This window comes from Mus pahari, chromosome 3, assembly GCF_900095145.1.
Source record: "Mus pahari chromosome 3, PAHARI_EIJ_v1.1, whole genome shotgun sequence".
Lineage (NCBI taxonomy): Eukaryota > Metazoa > Chordata > Mammalia > Rodentia > Muridae > Mus > Mus pahari.
The window spans coordinates 62,512,476-62,534,518 of NC_034592.1; the positions used below are offsets into that span (position 1 = coordinate 62,512,476).

Here is a 22,043-nt window from a genome sequence, read left to right on the forward strand (position 1 = left end):
AGAGGCCCCTTGGTCTTGCAAACTTTATATGACCCAGCACAAGGGAAGGCCTGGGCCAAGTAGTGGGAGTGGGTGGGTAGGGGAGTGGGGGGGGGCGGCTATAGGGAACTTTCGGGATAGCATTTGAAATGTAAATAAAGAAAATAATAATAATTAAAAAAGGGGAAAGAAAAGAATTAAACTTCCACAGGTACTCTCACAAGGAGCAACCAGACTCAAACTCTGTAGACTTCTCACCTTTGGACTTCTGCCCTGTGTGCAGTTTCTATGCAAAGTGAAACTCTGGCCAGGTTCTTAATAAAATAAAGGTGACTTGCCATTTGGTGAACAATTTTTTTTAAACAACAAAACAAAACAAGATATTATTCACCAGGGAATTTAGAATGCAGATATTACTCTATAGCTCTGGCTGTCCTCATCAATTAATATGTACAGCCATAATATCCATTAATTTGTGGCTCTCAGAGATGTTTGTTTATGTCTGAAGTGTGTAATAATTTTAACCCAGAGTGCTCAGTCCCCTGGAAGGTCACAGCAGATGTCTACAGGAACACTAATAACAGTCTCAAAACAAGCCAAAACGCCTCGATCTTGGCATTGCACAACAGTACAAAAGTCTGCTCTTATCACAATGGACAATAATAGATTTCATGCCTGAATAAAGCACACACCAATGAAAACCTGGTAATTTTCCATTTTGAACTCAGGCCCATGCTGTATATGTGTTAGGGTGTGATGGGGCATTCGAGATCTGCTCCCTGCTTCTGAGAGTATGCTTTCAATGGTGGGGATTAGACATGAACAGAAGTCACTCGGAGACCAGGGTGACCTCCCAGGAGGAGAGTAGACCAAAAGCCCCGGCAAGGGGAGTTGAGGAGATCGATGACTTAGCCAGGGACTGAGCTTCAGAGGGAGATTCTGAAGGGCACTGGCCAAGAGGATAGAAGAAGGAAATGGAGAAGTGGGAAAATGTTCCTTGGGCCCAGGTCTGTTTGGCATAGGCTGTGAGGATACATAGAGGATGTGGGGAAGAAGGAATGTTCTTAGTTGGGGGCCCCAAGACTCACTCAACATCACCGTCTTCTCTGCTGAATTTTAGTGGTGGGATGGTGGGAAGAGTTGCAAACCCTGGCTGTATCACATGAGCCTCTGTTCTTGATCTTTCTACGTTGAGAATGATAGAAATAAGACAGACATGGTCCATAGGATAATGGAAGTTCATAAAGGTAAAAGGGGTTAGGATGTGGTGTTTAATTTTAATTAGACATGTTAATTAAGTGAGCCAGAGGAGGCTTTTGATTGCTGGACTGTAATACTTTGATAGCTGGACCTTGGTAATCAGCCTCAAGAGAAAGAAATGGCCAAATAAGGGAATATACCTTGGTGGCTAGCTTTAGGAATGTCATCTAATGTTTTAGCAAGGCATAGGGGATGGGAAAGAATGTCTAGGGGAAAAAAAAGAAGAAGATGGGGTAGAGGAGAACACACGGGACTTCCACATAGCCCAGGACTCTATCCACTCCCTCCTTCAGCTTGAACCAGAAGTTTGACAGAATCCATCACTGGCAAAACCAAGGAGAAGGTGGCTAGTAGAGTTTCTGTTCTGAAAATTTAGATTTCACCATCTGCCTACAATTAATTATGTGAGATTAAAGGGCATGAATGGAATCCTGTGTGCCAAAAATAAAAAGATGCCATGCCAAGCACAGAAAAAAATCTTAGTGGATATTAACCACACTCCATCTATGCTGTCAGCATGAGCTACTGTTAAGTTTGCTTAGATCTACAAAATATAATACATGTAATAGATTTATGTTTGGTTCAAGAGATGGAGAAGAATTTGGAAGAAATGCTTTTGGGGCAGAAAGATATCCACAAAGTGATCAAATGGGACATGGTGGCTTCCTGTAAGGCCAGCACTTAGGAAGCTGAGGCAGGAGGATCTCCAGAAGTTCCAGCTCAATGTGGACTACCGAATAAGACCCTATCTTAACCCTCTCCCTTAAAAAAAAGAGAATAACAAATCCATCCATAGCACTGAGGGCGGACAGGCCTCTCTTGCAGTTGCAGTAAGCCATGGTCTGTTAAAAAAAGAGTGGACAGGGACACACTTTCAAATAATTAAACTCCAAAATATAGTTTTTATTTATATTCATTTACTTTACTTTCCCTCAAGACAAGGTTTTCCTCCGGTACCCAGGCTGACCTCAAAATCAAAATCCTCCTGACTCAGCCTCCCAGGAACTGCGAGTATTGGTGTGGACCCAGTGTCTAGCTTGATGAATACTTTTAGTACTGTGTGGAGCTGGCCAGAGAGGGGTCTGTGGCTTGAGGAAAAGGGCTGTCTTCATGTTTCCGAGTGAGGCATCTGCTTTGGGACTGGCTATTTCCTTTATCCTTAAAGTAAACATTTGTTTTCTCAGTCTGTGTATTTTGGCTTCCTGAGAGATAACACAAGTTGAAACTGTATTCTGTGACCGTACGGTCAGCAGCGGGTCTACTCTTGAAAGGCAAATTGGAGAGGTCACCTGGGTCTTCTCAGGAGATTCACAAGCTGTTCACGCCTGTTATCTGTAAAGTACCACCTGGTATTTATCCGCCTTTCATCAGGAAGCTGAGCTTGCTTCTAGAGAATGGACTAATGGACTTTGTCCTCACAGAGAGCATTCACTGTGTCACCTGAAGGGTTCTCTCTTAAGACTCTGGGCAGAGTACATGTGTGAATCAGCACTGTGAGTACTGAAGAGGGCAGTGATCATGTCTTTGAGCTAGGTAAGACAGAGCAGAGGCAATACAAGCCGAAATGGCTGGTCCAAGCCTCCTCATCCAGAGAGCTGTTGGACAGCATCTTCCGGAGCATGCCGTGGACATTCTGTGGAAATGCCCTGTGTGATTGTCGTCGCTCTTTTCCAGGTTCTTGCTGGGAAACCAACAAAAGAAGACAGTTAAGGCACCAGCAGTGCCAACAGGGCTGACAGAGCGGAGGAGCAAGACGAGTTGAAGGCATCCGAGGCCAGTCCACTGAGAAGCAGTTGTAATGGTGCAGCCAAGCTAGAAGACTTTGACACAAGCCGAAGGTGAGTGTGAAGAACACTCACCTCCAGCAAATGCAGGGTGGGTCAGGCAGTCTGAATAACACCAACCGTAATGACCTGTCACCACATCATGGCAAGGCCTTCTTTATTATACCCTCTTGTATATCCGATCTTAAAATAGCACATCACAATCCCCATTATGCTTAGTCACCTCAGGGAAAAGTTCCATCTGACTTTCTTTCAAAGGGAAGGACGTAAACGTTCACAAGTATTGGTTAACTTGTATATTTCTATCTACAGTCTGTTATGTGGAAGCAAGATATTACCCTTCACTTCTTGAGCGTCAGCTTGCAGACCTCAGCATAAACATGGCTGCCGTGTTACCTTTGGTTTCCTTATTTGGTTGCACGCAGACAGCACTGTATCATCATGTGTACATTAAAAATCTTTTTCTGTTTCGTTTTGTAAACAGACTTGGTTCTGGTTTTGCCCATCAGAGTAAAATGATGAGCACGGTTTTATGGTCTGCTTGTGGTTTTTGGCATTTGTGCTTGCAGCATTTTTAGTGTGAATTCATATTGACATGTTAGGCCATGTGAGTTTCGCCTTCAGCGTTTGGACACCCCACTACTCCACCCTGCAGCACCATTGCTCTCCACTGCACTCTGCCTTACTCTTGGGGAAGGTTTGCTCACTGCGTCCCTCCACTCACACTTGCTTGTTCTGGGTGCAGGCATAGGTAGTGATATCGGTGACGATTATGTAGACATATGTAATCTAGGGAATGTTCCTCATGGATTCTAATACAACTCTCCTAATTCTACCTGGACCAGTCCTTCTTGGGAGCTCAGGAATAATTTAGTGTAATCATACAATGCAAGAAGCTTTCTGCTCATAGATACATTCATTTAAATGACGGTTTGCAAACTAGTAGGATACAGGGCAATTTTTAGACCATGTTTTCATATATTAAAAAAAAATTAAAAATCAGTTTACTACATATAAACATTTCACATAAAAAATCAGAAATCCTCTATTAGAAAATGTACAATGTGATCTTGTTACCACCCTAATGATTACTATCGGAGTCTTTAGCATTCCATCAATATTTAATCAACTAGTTCTACAGATCGATGGTACCTGCCGGGCACCTTCTCGAAAGCCATGCCATTTAAGAGCTCTGCATTTTTTTCCTCCGTTCCTCATGTGAATTCACTTCTGTGAACTTCAACACAGATTGTCTTTATTCCCTGCCATTATTTTAATGCTTATTATTTTATATCAAACATGAGCTTTGAGAAGAGTCTCCTTAGGGATTTACTAAATCTTCTCTTTGAGAAGAGATCTCCTTAGGGATTTGCCTGGAAAAAAGAAAGCTTTTCCAAGGTAGGCTGACCTGTTGATCTTGAGAGAGCTGACTAGCTCAGGGATGCAGCCTGAGTCGTTTTATTTAGACACCGTGTTGGCGTCTTTTTGTTTCTCTTTGTTTGGTTTTGGTTTTTGGTTTTGGTTTTTGGTTTTGGTTTTTGGCTTTTTTTGAGACAGGGTTTCTCTGTGTAGCCCTGGCTGTCCTGGAATTCACTCTGTAAACCAGACAGTCCCGGAATTCAGAGATCCACCTGCTTCTGCCTCCCAACTGCTGAGATTAAAGGTGTGCGCCCTGGCTGCTGGCTCAGTGTTGTCATCTTAAAGTAGGATATTTTATGACATAAGAGTTCCATTATTTTATTTATTTATTTATTTATTTATTTATTTATTTATTTATTTATATGTTTTTTCGAGACAGGGTTTCTCTGTACACAGCCTTGGCTGTCCTGGAACTCACTCTGTAGACCAGGCTGGCCTTGAACTCAGAAATCCGCCTGCCTCTGCCTCTCGAGTGCTGGGATTAAAGGCGTGCGCCACCACGCTCAGCTAAGAGTTCCATTATTTAATTTAGTTGTCATGATACCAGGATGTAAAAGCAACTCATTGATCTTCTGACTCTTCTTTGAATGACTTCTGTAGGGATTGAGAGTCCATTTTCTACCTGGCACATCTGGACCCAGGGGAGATCCAGTGAGCAATTTGCTGTGGCCTTTACCTTGGCAACATTGTGACACTGAGAGACATTGCCATCAGAAGGCCCAGTGTGATGCATTTAGTCAAGACTTCCCCTCCCCCAACTTGACCAATATCCTGTTGTAAATTGAAATCCATTCAGTAATACTGCTGTTAATTTGAAATTGGACTCAACCGTGGGTCTTGCTCATGGAATCATTTCATCGTGTAAGTCATTACAGGCATACCGCTTCCCTGTCCACATTAGCAAAACTCCAGTGTGGAAGACCGACATGCTCACAAAGCGATGTTTTCTTTAAAGAAAAAAGAAAATGTTTTACTGGAACAGTTTATAGAAGCTTCCCCATGACTCATTTGGTTCTGTCTCTTAAACCGATTTTAAACCTAGGCTGTCCATTTTCAAACATTGACAAAAATAAGGGAAAAATACGACTATGTTTTCAAATATAGCTTAGGGTCAGACGGGTGATAGCTCATTTCCGAAGTCAGTATGTCTGCTAGAACTTGACCGCATGCACGGGTAAAATGCCAGTGAGTCCTCTGACTATCAAAGTTAGCTTCATGGGAACCAAGGACTTGGGGGTTTGTTTCTGCATGTTGGCTAAACAGTGACTTAACTAGACAAGGAACAGACTCTTCGTAAGGTGAGGCTCAGGCCTGGGGAGATGGTTCAGTTGGTAAACTATGTGTTTTCAGTGAGAATCCTGTCTCAAAAGGTTCATTTTTTTTTTTTTTTTTTTTTTTTTTTTTTTTATATATTTTATTTTTTTTTTTTTTTTTTTTTTTTTTTTAGCAAATAAACAAGCTCATATTTCATTTGGTTAATTGGTCTCATAACCTCTATCTAGGCTTTCTCCTCCCCCTTTTTTTCAAGCCCTCCCCCTGCTGAGAGATTGAACTGCTTGGGCAATAGAACATTCCAGGTACCAGCTCAGCTGTTGGTGTCACTCTTTACTCTGTGATCTTAGAAGTCAGATCTTGGTTGGATTCAGAGACAGGAGCGGTGTGGTGTCTGCCTCAGGTCATGCCTCCTGGGAGGTGCCTAGGGCTTCGGTGTCCTATGCTGGGTGACACTGCAGCTTCAGGGAGACTATCCTAGTCTGCCTCTGTGATCAGGGTTTGTTAACCTACAGATTTTACTTATCGAGATTTATTGCCTGGCTACATCATTCCATTAGCAATGGTTAAATGGTGCTTCTTCCTTCCCACCTAGCATTTCTTCTTCACCTACTTTTGGGATTCATTAACAAAGCCTGTCCTTCCTCAGCTAATGGTTGCTGACCCTCAAGTAGTGTATTAAGGAACTACAGGATAGGCCCTTCAAATTTTTCCCTTCTCCCTGTCCCTCTCCTTGTCCCTGTCCCTCTCCCTTTCTCTTGTAACCTCTCTTTCCTGTGCTGTTCTGTGTGAGTTGGACATATCCATTCGCTGACTCATTCTGTCAAATTTTTCTCTGATTCATCGCTTTGCCTAATAGCAAATGCATACATTAAGATTAAGAATTCATATGGATCTTCTTGAGTAAGCACTATGGAGTTTAATAAATTTTAATTATATATTTGTTTCCATTGAATAATCTTTGGTTCAAAATAATATGAAATTAATCTGCTTATCTTTTGGTTATATGAAATAGTTACAAATTAATAATCTTAGCCTTAAATGACTAATTATTGCTGAACTTTTTTGTAGAGAAAGAAGTTAACTGTAAGTTTAGGTATTTTAAGCATTTATTAGTATGAGTGCTTTCAAATTTATATATGGAGTCAGGAGATGAATTTTTCCTTTACCCTCTTTTTGTTGTTTCTTGGCATTGAGAGTTATTCTATTAAATCTTTAGTTTGACAGAGAATTTGAGGTATTTAAACTCACTGCATCACAACCTGAGGATGTTCCGGGAGGGACAGCGGGCTCCTTGGACTCTTGGGATCAGTTTGTGCCATATTGAATTAATTTGTTAGTGTCCACTCCCTCCTGGGGCAGCTCCAGACCGAAAGAGTCATTCTCCAAGTGTATCAGAGAACTCCAAAGTTGTCCCACGAGCATCCCCTTGTTTCTTTTTTATTTGAGAAATCAATAATTTATGTTGTTTTTTTCTGGAATGATTATCGCTTCTTTGGATCAGTCACATGATGAAGGGTTTTGATTTCTTGACACACTTTATCCCATTTGACTGTGGGAAGATATAAGGATTCATAGAAAACACGGGAAAGGTCATCTTTGTTTCCTGCTCTTTTCATTCCTTGAACTTTGGTCTTGGAGGCTGGCAGTGGGAGTGAGAAGGGGTCGGATGCCTTATTCGCCCACAGTCTTGTCACTGTTTAATCAGCCTCCTCGCACTGCCTTGTTCTGAATCACAACAGTTTCCGCTATTTGTGGATTTTTTTCAAATACATTTTTACAGAGAATGATTCATGTTTTAATTATTTTAATTTGGAGCATTATTTAAACTTTATCTCATCGACTTGGTGTATCAAATGAATAAGGCCAGGAAATACTGTCTGAGTGAACCAACACAAGAGCACAGATTGACTTTGAAAGAGCTGGCTTTCAAAGCAGCAATGCTAAGTGGTGTTCCTGGGAGTGACTCTGCAGTGACTAACACACAGGCTTCCTGCAGTCCCGCTGTGCATGACTGGTAACAGAAGGTCAGACTTTCCGAACTGCGAGTCATTCCAATGGATGTACCTTTTATTATGCCTCTTATGTCTCCCCTAGTACACACACACACACACACACACACACACACACACACACACACAGAGTTTACTCATCTACATAAGCATTCATTCATTCTTTCATTTTTACCCAAGATGACTGAGTTCATTGTTCAATGTCAACCAAGCACTGCTGTGAATCCTGCGGTTGTGACAAAGGCATCTTGAGGACTAGACATGAAGGTTCCGAGAGTAGTTAGTAAGCTCCCCCCCCCCCCCCCGTGATGTAACTACTGAGGCAGGTGCTGTGGGGGAAGTGAAAAGCTGTGCCCAGTCAGAGTTAATACGGGAACTGAGAACTAAATGGCAGTTTGCTGACTAAATATTCATAGTTTTGAAACTGGGAAGTAACGCGGAGTTTACTTCAACAATAACTGCAGGCTTGGCATTTGAGTTTATTTCAATTTCTGAAGGATTGGTGAAAGCTGGAGAGTGTCCTTGAAGTCGGGTACATGGAATGTTCTAGAATGTTCTTAAGATGTTCCTGCAAATCCAAAGTTGCTCCAAAATAAAATTCAAGTGAAGAAATGCCAAATTTTTGCATCAAATCAAGTATAGTGTACATCAGGTTTACATAAATGAAGAAGCCACATGGACACCAGAAGGTGAGGGGAGAATAGTGGTGGGTGTTGGGAACCTATTATTATTATTATTATTATTAATTTCTAGATTTGAGTCCTGTTGTTTATGTTTAGACTAGAAAGAGTCTTGTCTCTTTCCTTTTTAAAAATAAGATCTATTTACTGTTATTTTATGTATATGTATGCCAAAATTTTATGTATGTATGTGTGTATATGTATGTATGTGTATATGTATGTATGTATGCATGCATATGTGTGTGTGTGTATATACATGTGTATGTATTTATGGCCACTACATGTATGCAGTGTCTGCAGATATCTGGGGCTGGGAATTGAACTTTACCAAGCTGAGGATTTTACCCCCTTTTGCAGAGATGTTTTGTTTTGTTTTGTTTTGTTTTGTTTTGTTTTGTTTTGTTTTTTGAGACAGAGTATCTCTTTCTGGCTGTTCTGGAACTCTGTATAGACCAGGATGGACTCGAACTCAGAGATCTCTGATTCCTGAGTGCTGGGATTAAAGGTGTGTTCCACCATGCTCAGCAAGAGCCTTTTTTTCTCAGCAATCTAAAACACATCCTCTTTTTTTTCAATTTCATCTTATTTTATTCACATGATTTAAAGAGTAAATTTCCAAATCTTTCCCATGAATATAGTTCTTATAGCTATAAGAACTTACTGTACCACTAGACATAAAGTATAAAGACCCACACACATGGGGGCAAGCAGGGCGAGCTCTGCTGTGCAGCCCAGGCAAGGTCCTGGGTGCTGCAGCCTTTGAGGGGCAGGGCCAGCTCTCCTGCTCTCCTGCCCTCATGACCTCAGGGGCAGCTCTTTTGTCTGCAGCAAATAATGAAGTCTTCAGGAAAAAAAAAAAGAATTACCAGCATCCATCTTGACATCATGGCCGTGATTTCCTGATTTAGTTTGTATTTTGCTTGATCTTCTTCCGTCCTGTCTTCGTTGGGTATCTATACTTAGAATAAATGTATTGCTTTATTCCATGAATATTCTTACCTTATAATCACAAATTTTTAAACTAATCAAGAGACAAACAGGATCTTGAAATAAGCATCTTTGAACAGGTATATTTTCATGTTTTATTTCAAAGACAGAAGTAAAGCAAGGGGCAGAGTTTATGTTCCATTCAAATAATGCATGATTGGCAGATTTTTTTTAAAGAAAAAAAAACAGATCAATGCTGATTAGAAAAATAGGGTGGTTTTTATTTATTTGTGTGTGTGTGTGTGTGTGTGTGTGTGTGTGTGTGTGNGAGAGAGAGAGAGAGAGAGAGAGAGAGAGAGAGAGAGAGAGAGAGAGAGAGAGAGAATGTGAAATCCTAAGAGTCAACCCTCTCCTTCCACATGGATGTCAGAGGCTCAAATGCAGATTATCAGGCCTGGGCACAGGTGCTCTTACCCACTGAGCCTTCTCTCTTTCGCTCAGTTCATGTATTTTCTGAGCACAGTTGTTTTTGTGTTTGTGTTGTGTTTTGTTTTTAAATACTATATTGGAGGAGATAGAGAAATCTGAAATTGGCAAGAAAACTTAAAATCATAATCTGTCCATAATTGAATTGCTCACTGTCACATGACCGTGTCCCGTCCTGAGAGTTTCGTATTTATAAGTCTGGAGAGGCTTAGGAACTCGCATTACAGGGGTGAACTCAGGTATCTTTTCCGTCCTGTGCCATCAACTACAGTCACTTTGTGGTAGGCATGCATGGTGTTTCCCGAGCTTTGCGGTTTGAAAGTACCCCTTTTTTATCAGCGTCAAGTAACATTTCAAATTGTCCCTGAGCTCCTTCACTCACTGTCTTTGTGACAGGATATCCTCATGACAGAATTGTATTCTTACCACTTTAAAATATGTGCTCCATTTTTTAATTGATCAAATAAATCAAATATATTTCCGGCCCCCAAATTCTGTTGCTATTGTCTTGTCGTCTTCTTGCGCTTACAGGATTTTAACTTAAAGAAAATTACATTCCCCTTCTGCATTGTCAAAGGAAACCTATAGACTCAATGTAATTTTCTTTCTTTTTTTTTTTTTAAAGATTTATTTATTTATTATATGTAAGTACACTGTAGCTGTCTTCAGACACTCCAGAAGACGGTGCCAGATCTTGTTACCGATGGTTGTGAGCCACCATGTGGTTGCTGGGATTTGAACTCAGGACCTTTGGAAGAGCAGTCGGGTGCTCTTAACTGCTGAGCCATCTCACCAGCCCCTCAATGTCATTTTCTTAAAGCTCCAATGACAATTGTCTCAGAGATAGAAAAAGAAAGCCCAAAGATTTAGACAGAAGCACAGACGACTTTGGATTGCAAAGGTGATCCCTAGCTTAAAAACCGGATGCTGCAAGTATTGCACTTGCAGATTTAAAGTCAGATTACAGAGACATAACAATAGAAACAGCGTAGTCTTGGCACAAAGCAAGACACTTAGAGTAATAGAATAGGATAAAAGACTCAGAGTTAAACCCATACAGTAATAGCATCCTATTCTTTTTCTTTTACAAAGATGCCCTAAACAAATATCCTCTTTTTGATGTTTTGAATGATAATGGCTCCCAGAGACCCACGAATACTTGGTCTCCAATTGATGGAACTATTTGGGAAGGATTAAGAGTTATGGCAGTATTGGAGGAGGTGTGTCCCTGGGGTCAGAGCTTTGAGACTTCAAAACCCCACACCATCCCTAGCCCTTGCCCCCTGGTGCTTTTGGATAAGATGTGAGCTCTTAGCTACTGCTCCAGCATCCTGCATCCCTGTTGCCATGCTCCACACAGTGATGGTTGTGGACTCACCCCTAAAACTATGAGTCTCAAATAAACTCTTTCCTTTTTAAAGTATCTTGGTCATGGTACTTAATCACAGCAATAAAAAAAGTAACTGAGAGAAGGGCTAGAGAGATGGCTCAGTGGTTAAGAGCATGACTGCTCTTCCAGAGGTCCTGAGTTCAATTCCTAGCAACCACGATGATGTGGCTCACAACCATCTGTAGGATCTGATGCCCTCTGCTGGTGTGTCTGAAGATAGCTACAGTGTACTCATATACATAAAATAAAATAAATAAATCTTTAAATAAAAGTAATTGAGACATGCCTCAACAAATGGGAAGCCACGTAAGCAAAAATGAGCTGGACCCATAGATTCCACTAAATATATAAATATCAATTCAGAATGAATCAGAGCTGACAGTTCTGTCAGGGGAAAATGCTTGAAGATGAAGGCCCAGGGAAGGGTTTCTTGGAAAGGATTTTAGCAGCTCAGGAAGTAAAGCCGAGCTATGCATGGGATTAAAGCAGGTGTGCACGGCAAAGGAAATGATTAATCCACAGAAGAGGCAGCTTTGGGGATGGAAGAAAATTCTATCTATATATTAGACAGAATGATTATGTAGACTAAAGGAATTGAAAAAGCCAAGCACCAACAACCCGACCTATAAATGAGCTAATGAAACAACAGTTCTTAAGAGGGTAAGTACAGATGGCCAATAAATACATGAATGTTCAACAGCCTTAGCCATTGGGGAGATGCAAATTAGAACTCCATTAAAATTCTATTTCAACCCAGTCAGGATGGCCACCAGCCACAAAACAAGCAACAACAAATGCTGGCAAAGATGTAGCGGTCCCTTATATGCCACTGGTGGGAATATAAGTTGGTACAGATACTGTAGAGATCAGTGTGAAGGTTCCTACATAAAGTACAAGCAGGAGTAACATATGACCAGCTTGCCACTAATAGACATACACCCAAAAGAATCTAAGGGAATGCTATGGAGAGATACCATGATCAAGAAAACTCGTAGAGAGGACAACATTTAAATGGAGCTGACTTACAGTTTTAGATGTCCAGTCTGTTATCATCAAGGTGGGAAGCATGGCAGCATGTAGGCAGACATGCTGGGTGGAGCTTGAGCATATATAAGACCTATAATTGTACCTCCACAGTGGCACACTTCCTCCAACAAAGCCACTCTCTATGGGTCAAGCATTCAAACACATGAGCCTATGGGGGCCATACCTATTTAAACCACATACCACATAGATGTCTCCATATCCATGTCTACTGTAGCACTTCATAACAACCAAGTCATGGAATCAGCACATGAAGAAAGTGCGGTATACGCCCACAGTGCAGTTGTAGTCTGCCATAAAGAGTGAAATTATGCTTTCTTCTAGGAAATAGCTTTGACTGGAGATCACCATTTTTACTGAAATAAATCAGATAGATCCAGCCATAGTGCTTGTAAGCTTAGAATTCTAGCAAATGCAGAGGCAGGAGGATGATCACAAGCCCACAACAGACCACAACAGCCAGGGACGTATGCCAAAATCTCATTTCGAATAACAACAACAACAACAGAACAAAGAGTAGTAAGACAAATCTTGCATGTTTTCTCTCATTTGTAGTTTCCTGCAGTTCCTCATAGGTACCATTCCTGAGCACGTATACCGGAGGCCTCTCAATGTGAATGCAGAGGGAGGCTTGGCAGTGGAGAAAGAGAGGTGGGACTTTGAAAGCGGACATCAGTATCCTCAGAGCACTTAATATACTTGAAAGAAACTGTAGGATGCCCAACACTGTGATGAATATACACCAATAAAAATAGTTTAAAACTTTAAAAACCTCAACTATTATTTGTAGTTTAGTTTTGAAATGAAGTCAATCCTGGCTGTCGCTTGCCAGCTTTTCTGCAGCTTCTGTGTATGACTATGCCTTATAACTACTTCATTCTTTGTCTTTCCCACAAACCTCTTCGGTTCAGCCCAGGCATAGAGTTCTCTTGCTCCCTCAGCATCTTCCCTGAGATACAGGATCACATCAGGCCCCACTGGAAGAGGCAGGCAGGAGCTTGAACCTTTTAGGATTGAGTTTAATTGAATTGTAGCTTACTACAGGACCAACACTGTGCAAGCCTCATACACACGTAGTCAAATTATCAGGACTTCCATTCCTTTCATCTTCGGTGATATCTCAAGTATTTCTGATATTAAAGTAAGCTTTAAAGTTTTTGTTTTATTTCGCCCCGGGGGACATTTGTGTTGGTTAGGTTTTTGTGTTTCTGAGACATGGTCTCGTTAGATAATCACAGACTTTCTCAGTCAGTACTGCAGGCTAACATCAAGTTAGCAAGAGTTCTCCTCCCTCAGCCTCCCACGTGCTAGGATTACAGGTTAAGTACCATCAAACTCAGCTCAAAATCATCCTCATCAATGTGGCATCTGATCATTCTCTTATCTTTCATTGATGTTTGGATCATATTTCTAATGCAAGTTGGGATCGCTTTCATAATCGTGAGGATTTCTGTAATGTAAAAATAAAACACGAGTGCAAGAAATATGTACCTGTGAGCAGTATAGTGCCATGCAGACCCCACCCCCACCGTGGCTAGTTTCAGGGGTACCTCTGAAGCCTGAGCAGAGGAGGGGCGCACATAGTAGGTTCCTGAGCTCAGCACCGAGTAGGCCATACCCCAGTTAAATGAGTTCACGAGGCTGAAAAATGTAAGGCCTTGTCGTAGACCTCATATGCCAGCCCTTCTCTCCCTGACCTAACAGTTGAGAACAGTAATCAAAAACGAACATTCATGCAGGTTCCCCAAGTTAGCATTGTAGACACCACAGCATGTGCGTAACATAAATCTTGTCATTCTAGAAGGGTGGCAGTCTCTCAAGATCCTGACCACAAAATGTCTGTAATTAAGCTAGATGACGGGCAGCAAATTAGTAGGTGGCAGGTGCCACAGTTCTATGCAGCCAGCCTAATCTTTCAGCCTGATGCTGTCACATCTTCCTGGTTCCTCATGGGTAACTCAACACGAGAAAGGCTAAAACCTAATAATGCCCTAAGGCCCCTTGGGTTCCATTAGTAGCCTGGCAGGTCTTTTTAAAGGAGTTTTTCTCTTGGGAAGGTTGAACTCTGTATCGTCTTTTTCTCCAGTGACTTCTGAACAGATAAGAAAACGGAGTTTGTAATTCATTTGAATCATTTTGCTTTATCTTCAAGCAGATACAGTAATATCAAGGAATTGACGTGAGAGTAGTTATCTACAGGCAGCTTGTATGGACAGTTATCTGTGCCTAATGGGTATAATGGAGAAGCTGGGCTCTAACTGACGTTATAAGCTCAGTGAACATCCCGGGTGGTGTTTGTGGCTCATGACGTATAACCACAGTGACGAAAATCATATTGTCCCTTCCCTCAGGGGTTCTGCAGAATCATGTCAGATAAACAGAGAACAGAACATGCAGACATGGGGGGCGTGATGCAGGCTGGAGTGGCAATTCTAATAGGAAAGATTGCATCATGATGAAACCTGGCTGCAAAGCCGTGTGAAATTGTGCCTGTGTGTGATACAAGGCAGCGTAGCTGTTTGTGTGTGTGTAGTTTACAATTTTAAGTGTGACATATTGTGGCACTGAGTGAATTTCCACTCACCATCCGTCCCCAAACTGTTTTCATTTTCAAAATTAGAAATTATAGACTCAGCCCAGTAGGCATCAGCTCTGGTTCCGGTGTCCTGAAAAGCCTGGTAACCATTACACCTGTTTTCTCTGTAACTGGGGCAAGACTCTGGGTCTCTGGTAGGAATAGAAGCATGTAGCATCTGTCCCATTGTAGATGGCTTGTTCCGTGTACCATGATGACTTCTGGGCTCATCCTCCATGGTGACAACTATTCTTGGTTGTCACTTTGACTATATCTGGAAGGAACTACAATGTAGATATGGAGGGCAAACCTGGGAGGGATTGTCTGCTTGGCTTGAAGTGGGTGAATCCACTTCTAGCCCAGACTTTTGAGGTGGGAAGACACACGCCTTTAATCCATATCTCCAGGCATACCTTCTGCTGGAATTCTATATGAGGACATAGAAGAAGGAAGCTAGCCGGGCGGTGGTGGCGCACGCCTTTAATCCCAGCACTTGGGAGGCAGAGGCAGGTGGATTTCTGAGTTCGAGGCCAGCCTGGTCTACAGAGGGAGTTCCAGGACAGCCAGTGCTACACAGAGAAACCCTGTCTCAAAAGAAGAAGGAGGAAGAGGAGGAGGAGGAGGAGGAGGAGGAGGAGGAGGAGGAGGAGGAAGAAGATGCACTAGCCTTGCTAGCACATCCATTCCTTCACGGGCACTGGAGCCTACTTCTTTGGAATTCCAGTGTGTATAGAAGGCCAGCTGAGACACCTAGCCTGTGGGACTGAGCAACAACTAGATTGTTGGACTTTGTATTCATAGCTAGTCATTGTTGGATTAGTTGGACTTCAGCCTATAAGGGGATCAAGAGCAAGAGCAAGAGAGCGAGAGAGCGAGGTGGGGGAGAGATTCATTTCATAAATTCTGTGAACCCTTACTAATATATTAATGTTGTCATGTGTGATGGTTTGTATATGCTTGGGCCAGGGAGTGGCACTATTAGGAGGTGTGGCCTTGTTGGACTAGGTGTGTCACTGTGGGTATGGCTTTAATACCCTTGTCCTAGCTACCTGGAGTCTTCCACCAGCAGCCTTCACATGAAGATGTATAACTCTAAGCTCTGCCTGCACAATGCCTGCCTGGATGCTGCTATGCTCCCACCTTGATGATAATGGACTGAACCTCTGAACCTGTAAGCCAGTCCTAATGAAATGTTGTCTTTATAAGACTTGCCTTGGCTATAGTGTCTGTTCCCAGCAGTAAAACCCTAACTAAGACATTATGGATGTTAGAATTTCCTTTCTCTTGAAGGCTAAGTAACATTCCATTCTATGAACAGCCCACACTTTCTTCCTCTATGCCCGTGTCGGTGGATATTGAGGTTGTTTGTACATTTTGAGATTTGTGGCACTGGATGTGAGCATACAGTGTGTGTTGCAGCCTTCAGTTCTTGGGGGGCACTTGCCTACAAATCAAACTATTCATGTGGCAACAGTGCTTAGAAACATTTAAGGAATAGCCGGACCGTTTGATTTCTACAGCAGCTATGCCAGTCTTACTTCTGTCAGCAGGGTGCAAGGGATACTTGAGGGACAGTTTTACCTTTGGTCAGCCCCTCAGTACCCCTCAGCTCCACGTGGAGAATGGTTGTTTTGATGGAAAATTCCTTGAGAAAATAGGACACCTTCAAGGCCACCTGCTGCTTGTTTTGTTTCCTGTTGTGCTTGCCTGCTCCCATCACCAGGAACTATTTCTCAGAGTTATTTTTCCTGTTGGACTACACACTGTGGAGTTGATAAGTCTTCCCTTTAAACATGCTAGCAAAGGTCAAAACCCAATGGTGAATGAAAAGTGACAGGCCCGCCTTGAAAAATTAGTGACCAGGGAATGGTAACAGAGTGGCCCAAGTCAGAAGGGCCCATGGCCCATGTACCTGTCAAAGTCATTGTCCTGTGATGCCATTATGTTAAATGCTACATGGCCTCTGTCCCCAAGGTTTTCTCAGCCTAGACAGATAGCAGTCGGTATTAGTCAGGGTTCTCTAGAGTTCCAGAACTTTTGGAATGTCTCTATATATCAAAGGAACTTATTGTAATGACTTACAGTCTGCAGTCTGCAACTAACCCAACAATGGGCAGCTGTGAATGGGAAGTCCAAGAATCTAGTAGTTGCTCAGTCCCATGAGGTTAGTTGTTTCAGCTGCTCTTCTGAAATCCTGCAGAAATGTGCTGGCAAGTAAGTGCAAGTAGGCGAAGAATAGAGTCTTCCTTCTTCCATTGTACTTATATAGGCCTCCAGCAGAAGGTGTGGCTTAGATTAAAGGTGTGTACCACCACCCCTGGATTTGGAACTTGCTCTGTCCCAGGCTGGCCTGAAATTCAGAGATCTGCTTGCTTCAGTCTCCTGAGATCTTGCCTGGACCTGAGCTTTTCATGGCCACAGTGCCTCAAGATCTCGATCAAAAGGCCGTCCCTTGTCAAGATCTGGGTCAGTAGCCTGTGTCCTCCAGCCTCAAGATCTGGATCACAGGTGAGCCCTCCATTTCTGGATTGTAGTTCATCCCAGATGTAGTCAAGCTGACAACCAGGAACAGTCATCACACGGTCCTTTCAAAGAGGTGAGTTCCTGTGGAGGCTCTAATAGCAAACAGACATCCAAACTGAGGGTTGCATCCATAAACTTCCTAGGCCCTATTTTCCTCATGTAAAGGCACAGTGTTTGCATGAATGGGAATTTCTTCCCACTGTGAGGTTGAGCAGTCGTCACCTCACACGTGGTCAGAGTCTGTTACTCCCTTCTCTGCTTTCCCCTTGGCATGACAGAAAATTCATGGAGGGAGGTGGTGTTCTCTTCTTAGGAGTCTGACCTCAAATAGCCTTTTAAATAATATTCAGTTGCTTCAGAGTGTGTTTTCTTGGGTTGTGTTGTTTTGTTTTTGGAGATAGAGTTTCTCTGTGTAACCCTGGCTGTCCTAGAACTCACTCACTTTGTAGACCAGGGTGGCCTTGAACTCACAGAGATCTTCCTGCCTCCGACTCCCAGTCCAGGAATTAAAGGCATGTGCCAACCACGCCCATGTTGTTTGTTTGGAGACAAGGAAGGTCTCACCATGTCATTCAGGCTGGCCAGGGACTCAAGCACACAGACATCTGTCTGCTTTGGCTTCCCATGTGCTGGGTGTAAAGGTGTGCGCCACCACACCTGCCCGCTCTCTTGTTTTGTCTTGAGATAAGTTGCCTTGTAGACCAGTCTGGCCTCAAACCTGCAAATCTCCTGAATGCTGGGATTGCTACTGTGCTCAGGCTCGGGGAACATATTTCTTTGTGGTATTTTTGAACTCATTGAGAAATGTTTAAAAGGTGATTGATGCGTGCTTTGTTAATTTTAAAACTTACTGCTGTCTAGAGAAGGATTGCCGGGGGAAGAGTCATAGAGGTGGTTAAAAGTAAGAAGTCCTGAAATCTCTTTCTCCCATCCGGTACTAAGCCGGCCTGTCTCTGCTTAGCTTCTGAGATCAGAGGAGACTGGCATGGTCATAGATGCACTGTGTCTTCCTGACATTAATTCGAATTGTCACAAATTTCATCTCAAGTGGAAAAATTAAATTAGATTGAAAAGAAAATATAATGATTAAATTTAGAACCTTATGTCCCAATTAATAATGCATTAGTTCAAATTACAGTTTTCAGGTAAATATAGCACACTGTAATTTCACAGAGATTTGTTATTAGAAAAATGACAGATTTAAGATAATGTTCAGAGACATCCACATGAACAATTACAAATAAATAATTAGAGCAGTGAACATATAAATCTTTGGGGACTGACAGTGGTTAGAAGGACTAGAAGCTATGCAGGCGTGACGGCACACTGAAAATCCCAGCACACAGAGACTTCAGCAGGAGGATCTGGAATTCCAGGCTAGCCTGGGCTACAATGAGACCCTATCTCAAAGCCCAAAACTAAACCATAACAACAAAAACAAGAGGTGATGTAGGATCAAAAAGGAAAAGCCTTTGCTCTGTAGTCTTTTACCACAGGGAAGCCGTACATAGAGTAACAAGGAATTTGTTTCCTTATTGGGTCAGATTTTTATGTGTTTATTTATGTTATTTCCTTCGGGGGGCCTTTCATTCTATGTCTATGTTATCATTTTTAGCTTATTTATTAGTAGGAACTTTTAGATAGTAAAAACACTAAACTTTGTCAAATTAATATTATTTCTTGTTGTTTCTTTTGGGGTAGGGGTGTAGCAGTAAATATTATTTGGAGGTTTCTATCCCACCTTAGATCATTTAGTTCCCAAATAAAAGACACAAACCCTTCATATTTAGAATAATTCTTAAAAGAATTAGTGCTAGGCAGATATCAACCCACTAGGGTATTTTGTCTCCTGTCCTGTCGGTAATCCCAAGATATCACTTGCCGAGTTCAGCCTGGGTTGCTTCTACAACTGTCCAGCCCTCGTGACCCTGCTGTGAGGATCCACCTACCCCATGGCAACCTCTTCCTTCCTCCTCCTCTCTCCTCGCAGTCTCTGCCTCAGCCCCCAAGCCTGGGCGTCAAAGTCCTGCCTACCTCTCTTTCTCTTTGCCCGTTCTTATTAATCAGTTGTTTTAAATTATGGAGCAAGATCTGCATAACGAATGCTCGCATGTGTGAGAGTTCACTCATCTTGAGTCAACCAGACCTTGGGATACAGAACTGAACATTACAGTACATAACAGCCAGACCAAATCTCAACATGGGGGAGGAGGTCAACTGCCATTATTAACAGGTTATTTTCTACTCCAGCATGACTTGTGTTTATCTAAAACTTTGTTCTAATGTTTTTACGGGTTTTATTTTACATTTAAAAGTTTAAGGCTCAAAGTAAGATACTCAGCTTTTTTTTTTTTTTCCCTGATCGCTTGATAGCTCGTTGAAAGTAGTATTCTCACTGATGTTTTTTTGTTGGGAGTGAAAGGATCTTAGCTTTGTTCCACTGATCTGTCTGCATGCCCTGAGCTGCTAACTAGCTTGGATGTGTGGCCGAATAGGATTGCTCTTATTTTTTAGAATAATTTTCTCTGTTTGTCTTACGTGTTCGTTTTTACACATGAACTTTAGAGTATTCCCATTATGACTTTGGAGGGATTACATTAAAGTGTCTCAACATGTGGTCAGCCAAGGGTTTTATAATGTTCAGTTCAGTTTTAAAGCAAATCCAAATGTAAAATCCAGATTCCTTGTCTGCTCTTCTTCTTTCCCTACTTTACTCTTTCCCCACCCACCCACTTTGAAAGCTGAGAGCCAAGACTGTAGCTCTGCATAGAGCCCTTGCCTGGTGTGTGCACAGCCCCATCCATACTCCATTCCCAGCCCCTGCACCTCCATAGCAAAAAAAAAAAAAAAAGTGTCAGGTGCACATAGCACATGGCCGGGGTGTCCCGTAACACATCCCTCATTCTCCTTCTGAGCACGTGCTTGGGTTGACCGTGTGGCAGCGAACAGACCTGCGTGTACACGCGGAACGGCTGTTCACAGGCTGCAGCCACAGCCAGGTGTCTTGTACCTTTTGGCCTCTCTTGCATCATTGTGCAAGAGGAGTCTGCAGGCATCGCCTCGTGCTGATGCTGAGGTGGTTAACTGAGTGTTTGGACAGTACTCAGAACAAAGCTGAGACATGGAAAGTGCACAATGGTAATAGCTGCTTCTGGGAATCCGTATGTGTACTCAAGAGAGATCGTTCCTGTATGCTTGTATGGCATTTTTTGTCCTTCTGAATTGTCTTGTTTTCAGAAACTTTGCTTTGGTTTTGAGACTGGATCTAATTTCAGCCTGGAACTTACTGTATTGTTCAGGCTGGCGTAAAACTCATCACAAGTTCCCTGCCTCTTGAGTGTTTGGAGTACAGGTGTGAGCCACCACACTGTGCTTTGAATTTCATCACACACACACACACACACACACACACACACACACCACACACCCTGGCAATATTGAGGATTGAACCTTGGGCCCCATGCACACTAGACAAGCACTCTATCACTGAGTTACAGTCTTAGCCATTGAATTAAATCTTTTACACAGAAAATATTCCTTAATTTCCATGCTTTGGGTTATTTCCCGTGTGTGTCAGTAGGTGAGTGGGTGTGTACTGTGTGTGTGTCCATGAAGGCCATCAGTGGGTGGGTGGGTGTGTACTGTGTGTGTGCTGATAGAAGCCATCAGTGGGTGGGTGTATACTGTGTGTGTGCCCATGGAGGCCATCAGTAGATGTGCATGTGATGTGTGTGTGTCAGTGGTGACCAGAGGTCACCTGTTGAGATGTCTTCCTCTGTGTCTTCTTTGTCTTATTTTGAAACAAGGTCTCTCACTGAACCGGAGGCTCACATTCACAATCTAGAGTGGGTCGCTAAGCCTCCGAGAAGCTTTTGCCTCTGGCCCCTAGCCCTGGGGTTGCACAGCATACTGCCTTCTATGTGGGTAGATCCTGTTGCCTGCACAGCAGATGTCTGACTCACTGAGCATGCTCCCCAGCCCTGTGAGCATTTCAGCTGGACAGTTCTGCCACTCACTGGCTAACATGCTAAGTACCGTGTTAAGCAGGCAAAGCCCAGCATCAGTGAGTTGATGTCAGTGGAAACGGTTTTACTCTTTGCTGTCAAGCCTGCGCTGGATTTATGGGTGGGTTTGTTTTCTTTATGTGTTTTTACAAAAATACTACCAACAAATAAGAACAATTTTCTAGGTGCTCTTAATTTTGGATTCTAAATGGATGGGATACTTTGAGTCTACTAGGATGGTTCTAGAATATTTTATTTTGACTTATTAATCCTAGTTGTTATAAACTGTAACTATGGTTTCTCAGGTCTGAGTCTTCTATTTCTTGGCATATCCATTTATTTTTATGTCTGTAGCTCCCTCTTCTTCTCTTCATTGGTTATTCAGCACACTTTTGTTAATTTGAAGAAATGACTCTTAGATTTTTAAATTGAACTATTTAAAAATATTCAGTTTCATATTCATTCTCTAGACATCTCTTCTAATTTTGTAAGTTTATAAATCCAGGGCATTTTAGTAATGTGAGTGGTTAAGGCCGAATGTGGGGAATTTACTCTACCCTACAGACAGATGGAGGAGACTGCGGGTCGAGGGAAGGGGTGAGTGCTGAGGGTAGAGGGCAGGGGTGAGTGCTGAGGGTTGAGGGCAGGGGTGAGTGCTGAGGGTAGAGGGCAGGGGTGAGTGCTGAGG

At 42.5% G+C, this 22,043-nt stretch overlaps 1 protein-coding gene across 8 annotated transcripts in view; it reads left to right on the plus strand.

Moving 5' to 3' along the window:
• Osbpl6 (oxysterol binding protein like 6) overlaps window positions 1-22,043 on the plus strand; it is a 190,511-nt gene that overhangs the window by 84,361 nt on the left and 84,107 nt on the right. For 7 of the 8 annotated variants that reach the window (XM_021195072.1, XM_029536029.1, XM_029536031.1 and 4 more), the window contains one exon: window positions 2,914-3,077. The gene's annotated coding sequence lies outside the window, so the exon portion shown is untranslated. Of the gene's footprint in view, window positions 1-2,913; window positions 3,115-22,043 lie in introns of all 8 variants that reach the window. The other variant, XM_029536030.1, reaches the window with a different exon arrangement.